Raw genomic sequence first — 21177 nt, 5'->3', positions numbered from 1 at the left:
TCTGATCATCACTAAACTGAGACACAGTATTTTTTTAGCGCAACGCAATCTGACTTTCAATAATCCCTACAAAAGAATGGCCCTGACTAACAATAACCTATATCTTTCATGAATCACTTACCTCACAAAAATCTTCGTCACTCGAACTACTGCAATACAGCGAGCGCCACTACTGCCAGCTAAATAAAAGATTCAAGCTACGGAAAGCACAAACTACTGATAGGCACAGTTAGCAAATGAAAGATTTTGATAGAGAACAAACAATGTATTTAACTTAATAGTGTTCGAAAGTCATCATATACATCAATTCATGACATCCATCTTTACAAATTTATTTTTTCTGGCGGACACACGTCCAGAGCGTCCTCTTATAGTGACCTCTCAAGACTCTGGCGTCTCTCTCTCTCTACATCCACCACTGCTGGCAGCTCACCTCCAACTCGCATCCTATTGCCCAACACTACTCAAGCGAATATTCCAACAATGAGTCCAAGCAGGTACAGACTGCACACACCACAGTCAGTGATTTTCATACAGGGAGCAACTTGGCGTTACCAACATAAAAACCTAAACAGTCTACTTACACATTTCATACACATGTCCCACTATAGGATCTTGTGGTGGATATTACACTGGTATTTAATCTATGGCGGTCAAGTATTGTTATTGAGATGCTCTGTGATAAAGTTACAAAGGCCTTGTACTTTGTGATGAAATGTCTTACAGCTTAATAAGTCCACTAGTACGGCATGGGTGTAAGATTATTTCGAAAACATAACAAAACAGACAAGATGATACATTGAATTGTCTTAGTGGCAGACAACTCATTTCAGTATCCTTACTAGCTTTTATCTAAAAATGACGTAATGCGACATGTGGCCAATTCTCTCAGTATTTTCAGGCCATTTGCATCGCGGTGTAGCTTGCTGTCCAGGTTTCGAGAGGGTACGTTTTTGGATGAGGTATCGAATGTATTGCTTCCCCCTACTTATACCCCCCGAGGAGATCACAAGTGTAAAATTAGAGAGATTCGAGCGCGCACGGAGGCTTTCCGGCAGTCGTTTTTCCCGCAAACCATACGCGACTGGAACAGGAAAGGGAGGTAATGACAGTGGCACGTGAAGGGCCCTCCGCCACACACCGTTGGGTGGCTTGCGGAGTATGAATGTAGATGTAGATGTAGATGTATCTTCTGACCTATAAGGCATACAAAGACCGATAAAAGTGTCTGTGTTTGCTGACAACATTAGCGCCTGACATCGACAGTTGTGTGTATGATAAAGGCAGAGTAGGTGTAACGGTTCATGTTGAAGTTAAATGCCTGTTACACAGTGCACACTGCAGCATGACAGTAACAGGATCCTTAAACATGAACTTTTCAGCGACAACGAAACAGGAATAAATCACAGGAGCTTCAGTTCCATTGTTAATTATTTCGTCCAAAACATTATCATTGATACAAGAATACATACGATCGTCTATGCGTGAAACACGTAGCGTAGTGGACTACTAAAAGAGAAATAATTGAACAATAAAAAAATTCTGTATCCATTGGGTAGTGTTGGAAAAATTTAATCAAATTTTGGATAAATCAGTAATACATTAAGACACAGAAATATCTAATTCGTTGAATAATTTTATCTCAGACACAAAGCTGTCAACGTAAAACAAATTATAACAGCATGCAGAGTGAAGTCTTCTTTCCAAGGGATCCACAATCACCTCTGCTGACCGCATCATATCACCACACAGCCTAGAATAAAAAGTGGAAAACAAGGTAAGTATTGTTTATGCAGTCATTAGAACGATTTCTTTTACGAATTTAAACATTAAGTTCTCTCCTTCTTGAACAAATGGAAATATGACGGATTTTTAGTATCTTATAACTGTGAGCTGCGTTCCACATTCCCATTGCGTTCGTTAAATTTGGGAACTGCTTTATTGACTCACTCGGAAGTCCGCACAACTTGCAAAGAATGTCAGTTTAGCCAAGAAAACGTAAGAACACGTCGCTGCACAGGTAGCTCCCTTCCACCTGAGGAGCAGAATACTGGAAATAGCCAGAAAAGCATTTCTGAAAAAGAGGAATTTGTTAAAAACTAATATAGATTTAAGTGTTAAGTATATGCTGGGAGTTTTTATCTGGAGAGTAGCTTTACACAGAAGTAAAAGGTGCACGGTAAGCAGTTGAGAGAAGAAAATATTTTGAATTGTGACTCTACAGAAGAGTGCTGAGGATGAGATGTGCGGATGTAATAACAAATGAGAACTGAATAGAATTTCGGAAAAAATGAAATTTGACTAGAAGAAGGGATCGGTTAATAGCACACATCCTGTGGCATCAAGAAACATACCATCTGGTAAGGCAGGAACGTGTGTGAGATTGAAATGGTAGACAGAGACTTAGGCATGAGTGCTGTAAACAGGTTCGAAAGAGCGTAGGTTGTAGTGGTGACTGAGAAATGAAGAGACTCGAGCAGCCTCTAACCTGGAGAGCAGCGTCAAACCAGTCTTTGTCTGAAGATCACAACAACCCCAACAATAACAATAAAACAACAATAACTAGCATTGTAATCATTATTACAACAACTCCCACGAATATTGTGAAACAACCGGTCATCAATACTTCAAAGCACATTTGGCCGTGATATGTTTGGGGTGAAGGTGTATCTTCAATTTGACTTGTTTTTTCAGTTGCTGGACACGGCTTTTCGGAACTGTTGGAACTCTCACACCCATGTGCTATGTCCCTACGCATTTCTGCGTTATGATATTGCCTAATATGCATGCAAACAGTACATATTCCACTTCAATTAAATCTTCATTATGCAGCACTTAAATTCGACGTGCGTTTCATGCCGCAGGTTAAAAACGTTGACAGGACTTTGATGATGAAACTGAAATTCAGACATTAGCTGCTATCAGGCACTGAAATAAATTAAGAGGTGACAGAATTTGACTCTAACACGGGCTTCAGCCTTACGCGAGCGGTCGACTTTAGTTCTTCGGCTATCTGAACAAGCTTCACGTCCAACCCAATTTTCCAACTTGTCACACTCTGTGCATTACCCTCATGGGTCGCAGTCCCATTTTGATTCCCGGAAAAGGTCATACGAAGAGTGCATCTGCACTGAATGATCGTTAATTGCCGTCAAGGTGTATATACTATGTGATCAAAAGTATCCGGACACCTGGCTGAAAATGACTTACAAGTTCGCGGCGCCCTCCATCGATAATGCTGGAATTCAATATGGTGCTGGCCCACCCTTAGCCTAGCCGACAGCTTCCACTCTAGCAGGCAGGTGCTGGAAGGTTTCTTGGGGAATGGCAGCCCACTATTCACGGAGTGCTGCACTGAGGAGAGGTATCGGTGTCGCTCGGTGACACCTGGCACGAAGTTCCAAAACATCCCGAAGCTGTTCTATAGGATCCAGGAAAGGACTCTGTGCAGGCCAGTCAATTACAGACCGTACGTTATGAACATGTGCTCTATCGTGTTGAAAGATGCAAAGATTGACATATGCTCAAGTGCCAGTATTATAGATTAATGCATCAACTAGATAATCTTGTTCATGCAGTGGTACGGAGTTTAATCATACTTGTATTGCAACGGTGTGCCACAGGGTACGAGGGGTCCTCTGGCGGTCACGCTCCTCCAACCACTTCTCTCCTATGCGTAATTCTGGCGTTAGCGCTAACAGAGGGCGCTGATTATGTGCGGAAGTACTTTTTCTTTCTTTGCTTCTGCAGCTATTTGTTTTATAGTTTTTTACATTATTCTGTGCATTATGAAAGTTGTTTACTGTTTATGTCATTATCTATAATATTGGCTCTTGAGCATGTGTCAATTACTGTCTCTTAACTCTTCTTTTCAACATTCTATCTTTTGTCGTGTTACATTTCATCGCTTTTTATTACTGTAATGCCTCTTATAAGCCCATTACAGACTTTACCGACTGTATGTCCTCCCCCCCCCCCCCATTTATTTTATGTTGTTCAATTAGTCACTGAAGACCATGCGTATACCTACAGTAGCGACATCTGGTGGACTTGCAACACAAACATTTTGTGGCTACTGTACGGCAGTTTGGTTTGAACAACAGTGCTGCTGACAAGATGACTCTTGCGTATGCTGTTATTTATATATATTCGACGACGCTGGTGCTGATCTTGCGTTTACCATTTGACGATGCCATAATGGCTGCAGTACATTAGGTCACGTTTTTATAAATTAAGAATGCCTCTTCATACATGAAGCGCACTAATGTATATGTATGTCGGTAGTACTTATCATTATGGTCTATTTTATTGTTTTAAGCTGTAGACAATCTGCTCATGTATTTATGTTTTCCCATATTTTGCTGCATATCTGAAAATGGTCATTATAGTCCGAAACCGATGGTCTGATGCCAAAAAGTTTGTGACCATGGATGTAAAATAAAGGAAATTTACTTGTCAATTCTTTTCCTCAGACCTTAATGTAGTTTCAAATTTTCATCTCCTGATGACATACGAAGTCCTCATTGATCCTACTTCCAAGATATTTAAATGCTCAGCTTCAGCCACGACATTTTAATAGCTCAGGGCCAGTCAAGTCAACTTAATTTATTATTTATTTTCTACAAACTGTTCGCAACACATTTGCAGATGGTATCGCATATATCACTGAGTGTACATGCAAAATTAGATCATTATACGATACACAATTCAGGAGATATCAGGTCATGAACACTGTGTTGCGTGAAAAACTAGATTTTGTTAAAATGAAGCGAAAATTATCCCGACTATACTCATCAAGTGTTTGATAATGAGTGTACTTAGTGACTTCCTACTAATTTTAAACGTAAGTAGTCAGGCGCTTGAAGCTGTTTTATACATGTATGTTCGATTCTTTAAAAAAATTTGGGGAAGGCCGATTACTGGTTGATAGCTAATCAGATAGGTACAGATTTGTATTTTAAGCGCGTTTTTACCCTATGGAGACCAGAAATAAGTACCGTCTTTCTGCTGACAGTTGTGCACTTCCATGAGACAGGGGTTGTTGAATTTCTTCGTGACGCCTCCCTTGCAGCGTGCTGTAAGCGGCCTGAATTCCCGGGTGCAGACGACTGGGCACTGCGCCTCACAGCTCGCCAGCAATGACAGCAGCGCTGCAGAGGAAGAAAACACGGGAATAGCAGCACATTGTCGTGTAATTCTAAACACGGCATTAGCAGTAAAAATATAGAAACCCTTCAGATTCCAACATTTGCTAGCGAACGTAGAATCATACCTCTCGTAACAACAACAGTCGTTTATATAGTAGAGCAGCACACTGCAAGCTGTGATTCACTGAAGAGCCAAAGAAACTGCCTAATATCGCGTAGGGCCCCCGCGAGCACGCAGGGGTGCCGCAACACGACGAGGCAGGGAGTCGACTGATGTCTGATGTAGTGGTGTAGGGAACTCCATGTGTAAGTAAGCTGTTTAGGTTTCTTTATTGGTAACGCCGCCGCCACGTAGCGCTCTGTATAAAAATCACTGGCTGTGCCGTGCGCAGTCTGTGTTTAGTTTGCATTGTTGTCTGCCATTGTAGTGTTGGGCAGCGGCAGCTGGATGCTAACAGCGCGTAGCGTTACGCAGTTGGAGGTGAGCCGCCAGCAGTGGTGGACGTGGGGAGAGAGATGGCGGAGTTTTGAAATTTGTAAGAATTGGTGTCATGAACTGCTATATATATTATGACTAGTGAGGTAAATACATTGTTTGTTCTCTATTAAAATCTTTCATTTGCTAACTATGCCTATCAGTAGTTCGTGACTTCCGTAGTTTGAATCTTTTAGTTAGCTGGCAGTAGTGGCGCTCGCTGTATTGCAGTAGTTCGAGTAACGAAGATTTTTGTGAGGTAAGTGATTTGTGAAACATATAGATTAATGTTAGTCAGGGCCATTCTTTCATAGGGATTTTTGGAAGTCAGATTGTGTTGCGCTAAAGATATTGTGTGTCAGTTTAAGCACATTCGTGTATAATTGTTCAAAGAGGACGTTTCACATAGACCAGTCGTGTACAATTTTTCTAAGGGGACGTTTCATATGTCGACCCTTAGCCGAGGATACCTCACTGGAATCTTCTGATTTTTTCCTTGTAGTTTGTGTAATTAGTGTAGCTTTTGTTTATTGCTAGCGCGTAATCATAGAGAGAATTTCCTTTGTAGTTGCAGTCTTTCATTGTTGTACAGTAAAATAGTTGTCGCATGCATGTAGTTTTGCACGAAGTATTTCGCAGCTGCGCTTGCAATTAACTAGATATTATTTTCAGTGCTATGTTAATGTGTTCTCTTATTTTTGTTCTTCAAATTGTGTTTTTCTGTGTTGTCGTGTGAAAAATTGTGACAATAATGGCGTGTGAAAAACGTAATACTAGGCTCCAAAGTAAAGTGAGAAATGACAGTGAAGACGAAAGCAGTGTGTTAGCGCCACCATGTAATGAATTAACTAATGTTCAAAGTAGTAATTTGGTAATTGTGTGTAAGGAAATGGAGCGGGTTGCAAATAATGGTGTAGGCAGTGAAACAATTAGTGAACAGGGAAGCGTTATCGATCGATCGGTCGGCAACAGCTCGCCTCAGGATTCCGAAATGACAGGACACAATCTTGCAAATACTGTAGATTCAGATTTTGCGTCCTCACCGTTTTCTCAAATAAATCGAGACACATTTTCTGCTTTTCAAAATGCGAATGTTGCCGGTTCAAATGCACTGCCGAAAAGCACTGAGGAACATGTTTCAGACACCAGTGCACTGTTATTACAGTTAATGCAACAAATGGGACAAAGGCTACAAAAGTTAGACACAACGCTTGAACAAAATCAGAGACAAACAGAGCAAAAGTTAGACACAATGGAACAAAATCTTCAAAAGTTAGACACAATGGAACAAAATCAGAGACAAACAGAGCAAAAGTTAGACGCAATGGAGCAAAAGCTTCAAAAGTTAGACTCAGTGGAACATACGCTTGAACAAACACGTGAAGGTTTAACTACTGAATTACATAAAATCGAATCGAAATGTCAAAAAGTCTGTAATGACGTACAAACACAAATTTGTGAGCATTTCCAACCTATTTTTTCGCGGCATGAAAATGCATTACAGAATCACAAAGCAGCCATAAAAGAACTGCAAACAATTGTTCATGAAAATCATGAGACCTTGCAAGCTAAAATTGACTCAGTTGCGTCTACCGGTTCGGTTACGCAACTTGCAAAAACTCAAGAAAACTTAAAGGACACAGTAGATACTCTGAAAATTGGTTCAGAAAGACACATGGAGGACATTAGTTCATTATCAGCGAAAGTAGTTGAACTTTCGGATCAGCTAAATAATTTATCTACGAAAGTAGATGATAATTTGAATGACACAAAACCGGTAGTCTTTAATGACACAGAAGAGTGCGAACAAATTAGGAAATTCAAACAAAGTCTGAATCAAATTAGTACGCAACACCAAAGAGAAATCCGGGAAGTACAAGATCAGCTGACACAGGTAATACAACAATTACGTACTTCAGAGGACACTCGCGCTCCAATACGGGAAGAGTGACATAGAAATACGGAACAGCCACAAAACAATAACACAGGGCACTTCGGAAATTATGAAAGAAATTGGCAAGGTACACCGAATTCTGAGATGGAACCGCCGACACGACGTAACAATGACCGATATGCTACCCGCCGACACGATGATTTTGACTATAAGCTGTTCATTACTACACGTAAATTCAAAACATTTAAGAATTCTGGCAACGACATTCATCCACAAGCGTGGCTCTATCAATTATCTCATTGTTTTCCTCCCAACTGGACACTAGAGCACAGATTAGAATTTATGTGTGGCTACTTAGAGAATGAACCAGCTGTAAGAATGCGATCGGTCATTCACGATTGCCACAGTGAAGGAGAATTTTACCATGCCTTCCTCTCAGCATATTGGTCCCAAGCCACACAAGACCGAGTAAAACATGGCATCATGATGATGAAACATTTCGAACAATCTGAATTTTCCAGTCTTGTCAAATATTTTGAAGACATGTTGCATAAGAACCAATATCTTTCAAACCCATATAGCCCTTCAGAACTCATCCGCATTTGCATAATGAAATTGCCTGAACATTTAAGGAATATTATTTTGGTAGGACGTTGCAAAGACAACACTGAAGCTTTTCAGCGACTCTTACAAAAACTGACACTGACAATCGCGGAACGCGAAAACAGAAGCACAACAATTACAGGTCACATCTGTCGCAATTCCGCGATGAAAGAAATAATAACTGGACACGACAAGGCTATTCTCACAATACAAATCGTGACCAAAACAGACACCACCCGTATGACAACCGTTGGCAGAGTAGTAATAATTACAGAGAAAGGTCACCTCTCCGCGGTAGTGACTATCACAGACGCAATCAGAGAAACAGACAAACGGGAACCAAAATAATTATTATCACGGGAGACAGAATAACTTCAGACGCAATGGTCCAGCGCGCAGTTACGATTCAGGGAGAAATTCTCCACCACGTGGCCGACAAGAAAGAAACTATGGAATCTACCGACAAAATGACAGACCTGAATTGCATCAGAACTGGCGGGATTCCTACAGGACAGGGCCCTCTCGGCAAGGTGAATTGGTAGAAGTTAGGTCTCCTAATCCCAATAACGGCGCGCGCCAACAAAGAGACAGACAATGACTCGCACCGCAGGCAGCCGCGTGCACCGGCTGGAGCAGAGAAAAATAACATAGACGCTAACCTTGAGCAAAATTCCAGTGTTCCTTACCGACGTAATCACATGATAATTGCTTTTCAATTGACAGTCTGCATACTGAGGAAGAGTAAAGGTTTACACCACATTTCACATGTAAAACCGTTTATTGAAATATAATCTGCTTTTTAACTTTGTCTTTGCCATAAAACATTTCACTTCACATTTCTAGTATGCTTTGTCACACTGAGAAACTGTTAACATGCAACAATGTTTTGAAGTTAACTATCCGGTCTAGAACCTAGGGAATATTTTTAAACAGAAATTACGAATGCATTGTTATAGTGAACAGACGACACAGTGTTGTTATTTGTACATTCTTGCTTGTTAGTTGCACGATTACGTAACGACTATAAGGCTTACATACTTAGAGCATATACTGTTAATGAGTATTTAATGCAACATTTTGGTTCAGTTGAAAAGACATTCTTTATTTGAAGTACTTTCTGTGAGATTAAAGATGACTTAGCGTTTGGTTTCTTTGATAGCTACACGATTATATCACGACTCTATTAATGTGTGACACAATTTACATTGTGCTTTTGCGGTGTATCTGTCTTATATCTGCACAGTTTTTCTGAATTATTCTGGAAAGTAAAACATGTTTTAGTGGTAACTTTTGTGCTATAGCTACAATGAGACAGCCTTTATCGTAGCACAACAATATGTTACATTATAGTACTTTCTAGATCACGGTAAGGTACGTAATAACTACCATATCTATACGGAAAGCATTTCACCTTCGTTTATGATGAGGTAAGTACATTGGCTTCAGCAGAACTTTTCTTACAGAGGACGATAACTACGACAGTTCCACAGAATTATCTTACAGCAAAACGCACATTTAGCACTACAGGGCCCGCATTTGAGTGACTAATTTTGTACTTAAAACATTTATTTTTAAAGATATTTGAAATACAATGATACAAAGGTTTTCCGTGATACTTTTCATTCCATTGCTGTAATCTGTAACATCTGAGGATATAATTACATTGATCCTCAGGGGGGTACACGCCTACTTTGTGTACCATGTGTATGGCAAGCACAAGGAGCCCTAGCTAATATGGTATTTGCTTATACAACTTAACACATCGGTACCATATTTCTCTAACACATTAATTACACAGCTATCTGATCATTTAACTGAGAGAGACAAACATTTATTTTACTTCATCAGTGACAGATGTTTACGTGATTACACCGTTGGATAACTTCACACTTACGAAATTGTATTTTGTCTGTACTTTGTGAACTGTTCACATTTTTTCGGAACGATTGTGATACTATGAGAGCTTTGAATGACATATTTGGTATGGAATCATGATTTTTAAGGTACGTTTGAGGTAGATGACACTTTTGACATGAGCAGAGAATTTTTTTAGGTTTTGAAATTATTGGAGGAAGCTACGACGATTTTGAGAATTTGACTGAGGTGTTATGATGTTATTATTACGATGACGATGTGTATTATGCTGTTGTGGCATGTTTATGATCAATAAGCTGATGCTATATGAGGAATTTGATTATACTACGTATTTATTATGATGAAATATTGAAGAAGTGTGGACGAATATGTATATGTGTAATAAGGTAAGGAATAGTGAGTAGTGGTTAGGGACTCTGGTTTGTGAAAAAGGTGGTTGGAAACCAAGAATCGTACTTTAAGAGATGATATGTATGTAAATGCGTGAATGTACCACAATGCCGCCGAAAATTTTTTGGACACTGTTATATTTACAGGATTTTGTTTCTACAGATTTGTAACGCAAGTTCTTGACCTGTGAAATTTTTTATATGAGACTGCCACTGTAGCGGAAACTGGTGTCGTAAATATTTCGGTAAGACAGTTAAGAGACCACCTGCGCGAAATGCGTCGTGGGCACCCAGCTGGGCGACAGCCACCAGGAAGCAAGCCATTAGTGTGTGCCTTTCAGAGGCACAGGTAAAAAAAAAAAAGGGAAGCCATTATCCTCGCTATTGACATTTCTTTGTTGAAAGCGTCGCAAATACGACATGCTCATTACTTGGAAACATTCTTACTTCTACACACCTGATTAACAAGTGTCTTTTTAGGAGAGTTGAGAGAACTTCTACTGACTTATGAAATGCCACATAGCTATTGAATGATGTTTTTATTCTTTGCTTTGCATAATTGCTTATTTCATTTGATATCTGTTTTCCAGCTGTGTTACAGCATTGGTTTTATAAAATAAAATAAAATGCATTTGCTAATGTGAAAACTATCTGTCAACAGATCTCTTAAATAATAATTTTATGATCGACATTCAAAAAAAAAAAAAAAAAAAAAAAAAAAAAAAAAAAAAAAAAAAAAAAAAGGAGCACTTGGAAAGGAAAGAACAATAAGAAGGGACTAGTAACAGGAACCTCATACATAATTTTCTTTTCAAGTACTTGGTAATTTATTTAATAGAATAAGTTGTGGTGCACCACTTTAATTACATAGACATTAAGATGTGATTATAACTTTCCCTTATCTGCATTGTTGTCTTTAGTATACTATTTTTTCTGCTTGTGGGTTTTTTCATGTTTAGATATAAGTTATTACATTTACTGCTGCTTGCTTTGCATTTTTTTGGGTCATTGCTGTTTGTATTAATTGTTTTGTGCTGCTGCATTGCCTCGTCCCTTAGTTAAGCATCTGAGCTCAGTAGATTTAAGTTAGCTTAAGAGGGGGTAGCCTATATAAGAGAATGAGTTGCGATGGATTTGAAGAAATGCACTGAGAGGTTATATGAGAAAAGTATAGAAAGCAGGTATAGATAGGACTTTTTGGAAATAATGAAGAACGAAGGGAGATCTCCGAGAAGTAAAGAAAGTTTTGTTTGCAAAATACTGCAGTAAAACAAACCCTGTCCTTTCCTTGTGTTATCTCACTATGTGTTTGTGTACCCTTGTGTATTTATGTTCTTCCTGTCTTTATATGTTTATCTGATAAGACTTACGTTGCAGAATTTTTCTAATACTAAGCTACATTCACTATGATGAGGAATACTGTTATCCTCAAATATAATTTTCATTAATAACATGTTATTTACTTTGTAAAGATGTTTACACATTATTTATTCTGTTTTGTTCTAATGCTCATCTGTGAAGTTGAGGTTTCAAAAGTTATTCTGATCTTTTATGTATGTACTTATGTCATAATTTTTGTAACACTGATGTATTTGTTATTTCGATTCTTTTATAAAGCCTGTATTACTGCAAATGTTATCTGTACTATTATGTTCTTTAATGATATATTTTGTGCTTTTGTTATTGTATTTTCATGTTATAAAATTGTAATTGACACCAGTCCATCAAATTAAGTAACTTGTAAATTGCATTTCACTGCACACGTTTCTGTTGGTCATAGTATATGGACAATATGTGAGAAGTAGGGACTGATAGTGTTTGCACGTGTGTTAATAATTCAGCAAGGGACTGGATAACAGCATTGCTGGTTCTAAGGACGTTTCAAACAAATTCTTTGTGATTGGACAAGTGGTGGTTTATGGACTTGCTATATTCTCCGCAAGACTCTTCGAGGGTGATTGTGCACCTGCACAGTCGCAACAGATGGTTGTTGGCCATCTCTACAAGGACTACAGTGGGTCTACACCTTTGATGGCCCACCAATACCATTATTTCTACAAGGTCTACAGTCGGCCTGCATCTCTGGTGGCCCACCAATACCGTAATCTCTACCAGGACTGCAGTGGGTCTGCTCTGAGATGACCTACGTACCAATATTCTTCAAAACTTCGACTGACTCTGCTGTGGGTTTGCTCTGTTGTGGCCCATTACCTGTCTGCATGTCAAGAGTCAGCACTGTCTTACCATTGGAGGGACAACACTACTTCTTCAAGACTGCATGGAAATCCACTACTTCTGTGTGCATTTTCTTTTACTACTCAGACTTTGAGAAAAACACTGCACTTTTACTTTGATGAATGATTAGGACTGTCTTTATGGGCTGTGAGAAAATTTTAGCTTTTGACCAACATTGTATGTTGTGTGTGCATTTCATTTCTTTGTCATTGTAATTATGAAAAAATTTTTCAAATCTGTACTGGCCACTGCCCAAAACAATTTGTAATTTTTTTTGTGGGGAGCATGGGGGCTATGTAAGTAAGCTGTTTAGGTTTTTTTATTGGTAACGCCGCCGCCACGTAGCGCTCTGTATAAAAATCACTGGCTGTGCTGTGCGCAGTCTGTGTTTAGTTTGCATTGTTGTCTGCCATTGTAGTGTTGGGCAGCGGCAGCTGGATGCTAACAGCGCGTAGCGTTGCGCAGTTGGAGGTGAGCCACCAGCAGTGGTGGACGTGGGGAGAGAGATGGCGGAGTTTTGAAATTTGTAAGAATTGGTGTCATGAACTGCTATATATATTATGACTAGTGAGGTAAATACATTGTTTGTTCTCTATTAAAATCTTTCATTTGCTAACTATGCCTATCAGTAGTTCGTGACTTCCGTAGTTTGAATCTTTTAGTTAGCTGGCAGTGGTGGCGCTCGCTGTATTGCAGTAGTTCGAGTAACGAAGATTTTTGTGAGGTAAGTGATTTGTGAAACATATAGATTAATGTTAGTCAGGGCCATTCTTTCATAGGGATTTTTGGAAGTCAGATTGCGTTGCGCTAAAGATATTGTGTGTCAGTTTAAGCACATTCGTGTATAATTGTTCAAAGAGGACGTTTCACATAGACCAGTCGTGTACAATTTTTCTAAGGGGACGTTTCACATGAATCCTCCAGGGTTATCCATAAATCCGTAAGAGTAGGAGGGGGTGGAGCACGTCGCCAGGCATCGTAGATATTCCAAATAATGTTAATGTCTTGGGAGCCTGGTGGCCAGCGGAAGTGTTTAAACTCAAAACAGTTTTACTGAAGCCTCTCTGCAGCAGTTCTGGACGTGTGGGGTGTCGCATTGTCATGCTAGAAATGCCCACGTTCATCGGAATGCACAATGGACATAAATGGACGCAGCTGATCAGACAGGATGCTTACGTACGTGTCACCTGTCGTATCGGGACGTATCAGAGGTCCCATATCACTCCAACTGCACACGTCCCACACCATTACAGAGCCTCCACCAGCCTGAATGGTTCCCTGTTGACATGCAGGGTCATGGATTCATGAGGTTATCTCCATATCCGTACACATCCATTCGCTCGATACAATTTGAAACGATACTCCTCCGACCAGGCAACATGTTTCCAGTCATCAACAGTCCACATGAGCGAGCCTTCAGCTACGAAAGCCCATATAGATGACATTTCGTAGAATGGTTCGCACGCTGCACTTGTTAATGGCCCAGCATTGAAATTTGCAGCAATTTGTGGAATAGTTGCCTTTCTGTCATGTTGAACGATTTTCTTCAGCCGTCGTTGGTCCCGTTCATGCAGGATCTCTTTCCGGCCGCAGCGACGTCGGAGATTTGATGCTTTGCAGGATTTCTGATATTCTACATCTACATCTACATCCATACTCCGCAAGCCACCTGACGGTGTGTGGCGGAGGGTACCCTGAGTACCTCTATCGGTTCTCCCTTCTATTCCAGTCTCGTATTGCACGTCGAAAGAAGGATTGTCGGTATGTTTCTGTGTGGGCTCTAATCTCTCTGATTTTATCCTCATGGTCTCTTCGCGAGATATACGTAGGAGGGAGCAATATACTGCTTGACTCTTCAGTGAAGGTATGTTCTCGAAACTTTAACAAAAGCCCGTACCGAGCTGCTGAGCGTCTCTCCTGCAGAGTCTTCCACTGGAGTTTATCTATCATCTCCGTAACGCTTTCGCGATTACTAAATGATCCTGTAACGAAGGGCGCTGCTCCCCGTTGGATCTTCTCTATCTCTTCTATCAACCCGATCTGGTGCGGATCCCACACTTCTGAGCAGTATTCAAGCAGTGGGCGAACAAGCGTATTGTAACCTACTTCCTTTGTTGTCGGATTGCATTTCCTTAGGATTCTTCCAATGAATCTCAGTGTGGCATCTGCTTTACTGACGATCAACTTTATATGATCATTCCATTTTAAATCACTCCTAATGCATACTCCCAGATAATTTATGGAATTAACTGCTTCCAGTTGCTGACCTGCTATATTGTAGCTAAATGATAAGGGACCTATCTTTCTATGTATTCGCATCACATTACACTTGTCTACATTGAGATTCAATTGCCATTCCGTGCACCATGCGTCAATTCGCTGCAGATCCTCCTGCATTTCAGTACAATTTTCCATTGTTGCAACCTCTCGATACACCACAGCATCATCTGCAAAAAGCCTCAGTGAACTTCCGATGTCATCCACCAGGTCATTTATGTATATTGTGAATAGCAACGGTCCTATGACACCTGAAATCACTCTTACTTCGGAAGACTTCTCTCCATTGAGAATGACATGCTGCGTTCTGTTATCTAGGAACTCCTCAATTCAATCACACAATTGATCTGATAGTCCGTATGCTCTTACTTTGTTCATTAAACGACTGTGGGGAACTGTGTCAAACGCCTTGCGGAAGTCAAGAAACACCGCATCTACCACTGAACCCGTGTCTAAGGCCCTCTGAGTCTCGTGGACGAATAGCGCGAGCTGGGTTTCACACGACCGTTTTTTTCGAAACCCATGCTGATTCCTACAGAGTAGATTTCTAGTCTCCAGAAAAGACATTATACTCGAACATAATACGTGTTCCAAAATTCTACAACTGATCGACGTTAGAGATATAGGTCTATAGTTCTGCACATCTGTTCGACGTCCCTTCTTGATAACGGGGATGACCTGTGCCCTTTTCCAATCCTTTGGAACGCTTCGCTCTTCTAGAGACCTCTGGTACACCGCTGCAAGAAGGGGGGCAAGTTCCTTCGCGTACTCTGTGTAAAATCGAACTGGTATTCCATCAGGACCAGCAGCCTTTCCTCTTTTGAGCGATTTTAATTGATTCTCTATCCCTCTGTCGTCGATTTCGATATCTACCATTTTGTCAACTGTGCGACAATCTAGAGAAGGAAGCACAGTGCAGTCTTCCTCTGTGGAACAGCTTTGGAAGAAGACATTTAGTATTTCGGCCTTTAGTCTGTCCTCCTCTGTTTCAGTACCATTTTTGTCACAGAGTGTCTGGACATTTTGTTTTGATCCACCTACCGCTTTGACATAGGACCAAAATTTCTTAGGATTTTCTGCCTAGTCAGTACATAGAACTTTGCTTTCGAATTCATTGAAAGCCTCTCGCATAGCCCTCCTCACACTACATTTCGCTTCGCGTAATTTTTGTTTGTCTGCAAGGCTTTGGCTATGGCTATGTTTATGTTTGCTGTGAAGTTCCCTTTGCTTCCGCAGCAGTTTTCTAACTCGGTTGTTGTACCACGGTGGCTCTTTCCCATCTCTTACGATCTTGCTTGGCACATACTCATCTAACGCATATTGTACGATGGTTTTGAACTTTGTCCACTGATCCTCAACACTAACTGTACTTGAGACAAAACTTTTGTGTTGAGCCGTCAGGTACTCTGTAATCTGCTTTTTGTCACTTTTGCTAAACAGAAAAATCTTCCTACCTTTTTAAATATTTCTATTTACGGCTGAAATCATCGATGCAGTAACCGCTTTATGATCGCTGATTCCCTGTTTTGCATTAACTGATTCAATAGTTCGGGTCTGTTTTTCACCAGAAGGTCTAATATGTTATCGCCACGAGTCGGTTCTCTGTTTAACTGCTCAAGGTAGTTTTCAGATAAAGCACTTAAAAATATTTCACTGGATTCTTTGTCCCTGCCACCCGTTATAAACGTTTCAGTCTCCCAGTCTATATCCGGCAAATTAAAATCTCCACTCAGAACTATAACATGGTGGGGAAATCTACTCGAAATATTTTCCAAATTATTCTTCAGGTGCTGAGCCACAACAGCTGCTGAGCCCGGGGGCCTATAGAGACATCCAATTACCATGTCTGAGCCTGCTTTAACCGTGACCGTCACCCAAATCGTTTCACAATTCGAATCTCCGTCAATTTCCTTCGATACTATTGCAATTCTTATCGCTATAAACACGCCTCCCCCTTCACTGTCCAGCCTGTCTCTGCGGTATACATTCCAATCTGAGTTTAGGATTTCATTACTGTTTACATGTGGTTTCAGCCAACTTTCTGTCCCTAGTACTATATGGGCGTTGTGACCGTTTATTAATGAGAGCAGTTCTGGGACCTTTCTGTAGACGCTCCTGCAGTTTACTATTAGCACATTAATATTGTTATTCCCTGTTGCATTTTGCCTATTCCGTCTTGCTGCGTCTCAGGAGGCGTCTTGTCGGGCCTAGGGAGGGAATTCTCTAACCTAAAAAAACCCCATGTGCACTCCACACGTACTTCGCTACCCTCGTAGCCGCTTCCGGCGTGTAGTGCACGCCTGACCTATTCAGGGGGACCCTACATTTCTCCACCCGATAGCGGAGGTCGAGAAATTTGCACCCCAGCTCTCCGCAGAATCGTCTGAGCCTCTGGTTTAAGACTTCCATTCGGCTCCAAACCAGAGGACCGCGATCGGTTCTGGGAACGATACTACAAATAGTTAGCTCTGATACCACCCCGCGAGCGAGGCTTTCCGCCTTCACCAACTCCGCCAACCGCCTGTACGAAGTGAGGATGACCTCTGAACCCAGACGGCAGGAGTCGTTGGTGCCGACATGAGCAACAATTTGCAGTCGGGTGCACCCAGTGCTCTCTATCGCCACCGGTAGGGCCTCCTCCACATCTCGGATGAGACCCCCCCGGCAAGCAGACAGAGTGAACACTGGCCTTCTTCCCCGACCTTTCCGCTATTTCCCTAAGGGGATCCATCACCCGCCTAACGTTGGAGCGCCCAATAACTAATAAACCCCTCCCCCTGTGTGCCTGCTCGAACCTTGCTGAAGGAGCAGCCACATGTCCACTCACAGGCAGAGCGGGCGACGCCACACGGCCAGCCTCCACATTGACTCTCCGCCTCGTGCGCCGCGAACGCCGCTGAACCCGCCACTCCCCTTGGGGAGAGGGTGGCCCAACCGCGCCCGGTACCCGCGAAGATGTCTCGACAGCAGGGACAGTGGGTGAAGCATGTAACACCTGGGGTGTACCTTGCAACGCACCAGACTCCCCACTGCCGCTACACTAGGAGGCAGCAGCCTGAAGCGGCTGACCGCGGCCATCAACACGCTCAGCTGTTCGCGAAGAGTGGCCAGCTCCTCCTGCGTCCGTACACAGCAGTCACACATCCTATCCATCCTAAGGAATCAATTTACTGAAGAGACTTAATCACTGTTCACTCGTGAAAGTTTCGAACGGGAACATCCCCATTTCATCGCTACCTCGAAGACACTGTGTCCCATCGCTCGTGCGCTGACTGTAACACTGCGTTCAAACTCACTTAAATCTATTTGATAACCTGCCATTGTAGCAGCAGTAACCGATCTAACAACTGCGCCAGACACTTGTCTTATATAAACGCTGCCGACCGCAACGCCGCATACTGCCTGTTATTTACGCATGCTAGTACCACTTTCTATGGCGCTTAAGTATAAATGAGACGCTGGTGTTATAGGACAGGTGGACGGGAAAGGCTCTTAAGTACACATCTGTGGGCTGTGGAGGAAGGAAGGGGCAGGGGACTGGCCTGTTAACACGATGGATTGTCAGGAGAAATGAAAGCGACAGGAGAGAAATGGTTTACAGTGGTTGTCCCACGTAATTGCACCAGTAGTATTTCGTAAACCTTTCATGGGACAAACTTTTAGACAAATGAAAGAACACAAAACTCCAAATATTTATTTATGTGCCATATGAAGTTTAGTATAGAGTTTTGAAAACTACTAGTCTTTTTCAATGTGTTTTGAGAACTAAATTCGATTGCTCTTAAGAATTACAGTACAATGATCAAGCAAGTCTTAATATTTTATGAGAGCTTTAACTGAAGTTGGCGTTAAGGGTGAAAAGGAAGGTTTCACTTTACCACTTTTTCTAGTGACAGATGTAAGACTGTACTGTTGTGGTACTTTGTGCCTTCACGTATACGTATCGTTTTAAAACCATCATGCAGTAAATGTGTGTTATGAACCAAACACTTTTTTTCTGTTTTTTGCAGACCTATCTACTTTATCTGCAAAGATATTTTTCATTTCTGCTTATTAAATTGGAACAGACGAATTTCTCATATATTGCAGTATTGTCGTCTGATAGCGACTTCAAAACCAAATATCAACGTGTCACCTGTGGACAGGAGAAGTCATAATGGAGCCGTGTGCTCACAGCTGTCCTCCAGGTTTTCACTTGTGAGTCCATCGCGCTTTTCTCGCTTTATGTCAATGACATTTCAGCTGTGCATCACTCTTGTGACTACCACTTGTTCGCTGATGATATCCAGTTGTACCTGACTGCCAATCCAAAGAACCCTCCTGTGGCTGTCGTAGGTATGAACGAACAGTATTACAATGGGCATAAAACCCATGTTTTAAACCTACAACTAAGACGTCACTGATCATCCTTGATGCGTCGTCCGAAGAGCGGTGTGCCAAGGCAAGGCACCTGCTACGCATTCTCCACGCCACCGCAACGGCTCGTCTACTGCAACTCGGCCCAATTTGGGGTCAGTGATCAAGGCGACAGCAACGTCTTAGATAGGCCACCAGTGTGTTAAATGTCCTATGCGGAACATTATGTCCTTTAGCCTTCAAGTGAAGAGTCTTGTAAATTTGTCAGTATCAAGTGATACTGTATTTTATTACTCAGAGACAGTTTTAAATACTCAGAACTTTCGTGTGGAAATGGATTCCACAAAGTTAAGCAAATCTTACACGCTACAAGCTCCACTCCACCTCCTTCCGGAGCAAACCAAAGGACCCACCAAGGGCCAGCGAGTGTACTTTCACATGGCAGAACAATCCTCATACCAAATCGAAAGTTGATCAACTGACATTTTGGGGAGATACTTCTTAATTGTATCCAAATATACATATCACAAAACAGTAAAAGACCTTGCGATAATCTTAGAAGAGTATCTAAATTGCGAAGAAAAGAAAGCTGTTGCATCGTGCAGGAAAGATCTTTCCTTTCTACAGGAAACGCAAAAATTTAGAATTATTCACCCACCTCAAACTAGACAAAAGCTAGAACATTCTTTGGTCCTGCCAAATCTTTACAATTGTGATGTAGTTTTGCACGGTACAAATGATGTATTAAAAACCGCAGACGACGCTAGCTGGCTGTGAATACTTCCGTAAGTTATACCTGCAACATTTGGTTGTTTGATCACACCAGTCCTTCCTGTACTCAGTTGAGTAGGATGTGATGTTCACAAGCTCAGTACAATCGTCAGTTTCTTAGTCACTGGGCCCGTAACACCGTTCCTCACATGTCAGATACTTGCCATCATTCCACAGCTGCTGGATACGTCCAGCATCTGGGCTGCACCTTGCACAATACTAAGCCTTTTTCGTTACGTTATCCGATGCAGCTATAAATCTTTGGAACAAATCACGCTGTGACCTACCTCTTGCCGAAAAGCACTCAGTATTCTAGAGGATTTCTTGTTACAATCGGCATAGGTGGAACCAGTGTCCCTGAAACGTTGCAAACTATCTGTGCCTTTCTCATCCATTTCTGTTTCTGTTTTTTATCTCTCCATCTCATCTGCCAATATTACCCTGTCATTTCTCGCTCTTCCTCTGACTGGTCAACCTTTTCTCCATATTGATTCCTTCTGTGCTGTTGCCACACATTCCTTGTAGTATCATTATTCACGTTCGACAAGAATCTAAGAAGGAAGTTGTTTAATTAAATGTTAATAAGAGTGAGATTTCTGAAATTCTGTGCATTCGTTATTACAAGCTGTCATTATTATTATTGTTGTTGTATGCAGATTGTAATGTTTATACACTGAGGAAATCTGGCTGAGGGCCTCAAGGCTTTAATTTTGCCAGGCAAAACAGATGCATGAATACATAAACAAATAAAGTTACTGGGTGCAGCAAACAAAGTCTTCCAGAATTTCAGAACACACTTCCCACACCTATAAAAATGCTCACGATGTGTACAACTGTGATATGGGAAACTTTTCGATATGATGCCTCTCGCCATTAGTTTACATCGCATCCTGTTGGCTTCTTCACTAGAATTGTAACAAAATATTAGCAGTGGCGGTAGTTCTGCAATTAGAAATAAGGCCTCATCTACATTATAGTTATGCTACTTAAATACACTGCCTAACAAACAAAATAACATATCTGGAAGACATGGTGGTTATCAAGTAACTTTATACATGTACACACCAAAGGCAGGTACTTCAAATCATTTGAATTGCAATTTTCTGTGACAGGTAGAATGGCTACCGGGCTGAATTAGCGCTGTTCGTGTTTTGT

At 41.3% G+C, this 21177-nt stretch overlaps 1 long non-coding RNA gene across 1 annotated transcript in view; it reads right to left on the bottom strand.

Annotated features, from left to right (window-relative positions):
* Window positions 1–1425: 1425 nt before the first annotated feature.
* Window positions 1426–21177, bottom strand: part of LOC126281852 (uncharacterized) — a 36208-nt gene continuing 16456 nt past the window's right edge. The window contains exons 2-3 of the long non-coding RNA XR_007551309.1: window positions 4998–5150; window positions 1426–1753 (exon numbers count right to left, since the gene is read on the bottom strand). This is a non-coding gene — a long non-coding RNA (uncharacterized LOC126281852). The remainder of the gene's footprint in view (window positions 1754–4997; window positions 5151–21177) is intronic.

This window comes from Schistocerca gregaria, chromosome 7 (assembly GCF_023897955.1).
Source record: "Schistocerca gregaria isolate iqSchGreg1 chromosome 7, iqSchGreg1.2, whole genome shotgun sequence".
In the NCBI taxonomy this organism is placed as follows: Eukaryota; Metazoa; Arthropoda; class Insecta; order Orthoptera; family Acrididae; genus Schistocerca; species Schistocerca gregaria.
The sequence above is the reverse complement of the archived record's forward strand: the minus strand, read 5'-3'. Positions and strand labels throughout refer to the sequence as shown.